This window comes from Neoarius graeffei, chromosome 11, assembly GCF_027579695.1.
Source record: "Neoarius graeffei isolate fNeoGra1 chromosome 11, fNeoGra1.pri, whole genome shotgun sequence".
NCBI lineage: Eukaryota > Metazoa > Chordata > Actinopteri > Siluriformes > Ariidae > Neoarius > Neoarius graeffei.
In genome coordinates, this window is record NC_083579.1 from 1,568,884 (window position 1) to 1,571,149 (window position 2,266).

General features: G+C 38.6%; 1 protein-coding gene across 1 annotated transcript in view; it reads right to left on the bottom strand.

Moving 5' to 3' along the window:
* ttc27 (tetratricopeptide repeat domain 27) overlaps window positions 1-5 on the bottom strand; it is a 95,274-nt gene extending 95,269 nt beyond the window's left edge. The window contains exon 1 of the mRNA XM_060933226.1: window positions 1-5. This exon is cut by the window's left edge and continues 270 nt beyond it. The gene's annotated coding sequence lies outside the window, so the exon portion shown is untranslated.
* Between the last annotated feature and the right edge of the window lie 2,261 nt (window positions 6-2,266).

A 2,266-nucleotide genomic window follows, 5' to 3' on the forward strand; every position in this document is an offset into this window, starting at 1 on the left:
CCGCGGTGCATCCTGGGAGATGGAGTTCCGCCGGGGGGGAGCGGAAACGGTGCAGGGGAGAGAATTAAAGTCAGCGATAGAGTGAGAGCATCAGTCAAATAATTTATGGAAGAAAATTCACTTTTTAAACACACTTTAATTCCCAATAAACAACCAAACTGTGCTGCCTTTCTTCAAGGAGAGTCAAATATTTTATTGTTTATCAAGTTTTTAAACCTTTTAAACAATTATAATCACTATAATCTGTAAAATTATACATTCACACATCAATTAATATTAATATAGAAAATATTTTTTAAAAATCTTCCAGCACAGTATTTTAACCAAAATAAAATTCTTTGCATCATCTGAAGAAGAGGATGATGTTCTGTCTGGAACTGCAGTACTGTATCAGAACCAGGCGTGATTTGATGATCAGTGGGCCAACAATGGGATTACACTTGTTCATCAGCTCTTTAATAAAGAAGAGCCACGATACAGCTATTCAGAATTTCTCACAAAGTACAACATACCAGTAAATCCAAAATAATTTTCTGTCTGGGGCGGCACGGTGGTGTAGTGGTTAGCGCTGTCGCCTCACAGCAAGAAGGTCCTGGGTTCGAGCCCCGGGGCCGGCGAGGGCCTTTCTGTGTGGAGTTTGCATGTTCTCCCCGTGTCCGCGTGGGTTTCCTCCGGGTGCTCCGGTTTCCCCCACAGTCCAAAGACATGCAGGTTAGGATAACTGGTGACTCTAAATTGAGCGTAGGTGTGAATGTGAGTGTGAATGGTTGTCTGTGTCTGTGTGTCAGCCCTGTGATGACCTGGCGACTTGTCCAGGGTGAACCCCGCCTTTCACCCGTAGTCAGCTGGGATAGGATCCAGCTCGCCTGTGACCCTGTAGAACAGGATAAAGCGGCTAGAGATGATGGATGGATTTTCTGTCGTTTTTAATGCTGTTCTTTCTGGCCTTTGCATGTTCTTCAGCACAGTTGATGTCTCTGTGCCTTTGGCAGTGCCACCCCCAGATCCAACTCCGCTTCCTTTAGGTGAAATTTATTTCTCTTTCAATAAAGGTTCAAACTGTAAAATTAGGTCTTTGTTTCAGGTTGGTTTAGGCTCTATCCCCTCGGCAACATTCTACTGGAGTGAGTTTGTCAACAATATAGAAGGAAGAAGAGTCTGGTCTGAACCCCAAAACTCCTTTCTAACAAACAAAACTAAAGAGGTCTCATTGAAGTTGCTCCATAGATTTTACCCCACAAAACTGTTTTTACATCGTTTTAAGTGTGACATCAACGTGAATTGTTCTTTTTGTGACCTGCACCCTGAAACCGTCTCTCATTTATTTTATTCTTGTGAATTTATGTATAAACTTTGGAGAGACATTAACTCTCTTATTGTTAATCATGTTTTCTCTGACTTTATTCTTTACGATAGAAATGTTCTATTTGGTTGTTATGATCACAGTAATAAGGACAATAATGCATTTTTTCCTCATCAAGCTGATCTTATTTCTTGCCAAATTTCACACTGAAATGCAAATTCTCAAACAAGAAGCCTCATTTCTTGGTGCTCAGGACAGAAATGGAGCAGAACATTGCAACAGTTTCCTCTGGACAAAACAAAAACACAGCTAAAACAATTAATAGATGCACTATGTTTAATGTCTTTACTTGATTTTTTTATTCACTAAGCTTGCATTTACTGTTTTATTTTTTTGTATTATTAGCATGTCTTTATGTATTTATTTTTATTATTTTATCTGTTTATTTATTTTATCTTTTTCTTCTCTTTATATATTTCATTTAATTTGTCCCTTTTGTATTAAATAAAAATAAATAAATAAAAATTTTTAAAAAGAGGATATTTGTCACATGGACACCTGAGCACACAGACTTCAGCACACCTGAGCCATCTGAAGCACTGAACACACACACGTGAGCAATGACGTCACGTCTGCTTTTCAGAGCACGCTCGCGTTTCCTGTGTTTATAAAAGTAATGACTGACTGATAGACAATCAGTAATTACACAGAAGTAAATGTTCTGAAGATCTAACAGACACTGTGCAGCTCAGACACCATCATTAGAGGGCAGACATAATAATAATAATAATAATAATAATAATAGTATTTAGTTAGTTATTTAAATTACCACTACACCATCCCCACGCATCTTCTCCACTCCCACTCCTTAAAAAAAAAAAAACACCCATAATCTCCAACCTGTAAGGCCACAGAGAACAGGATGCCTGCTGATAAACCATCATGATTTTCAGGATCAGAGTC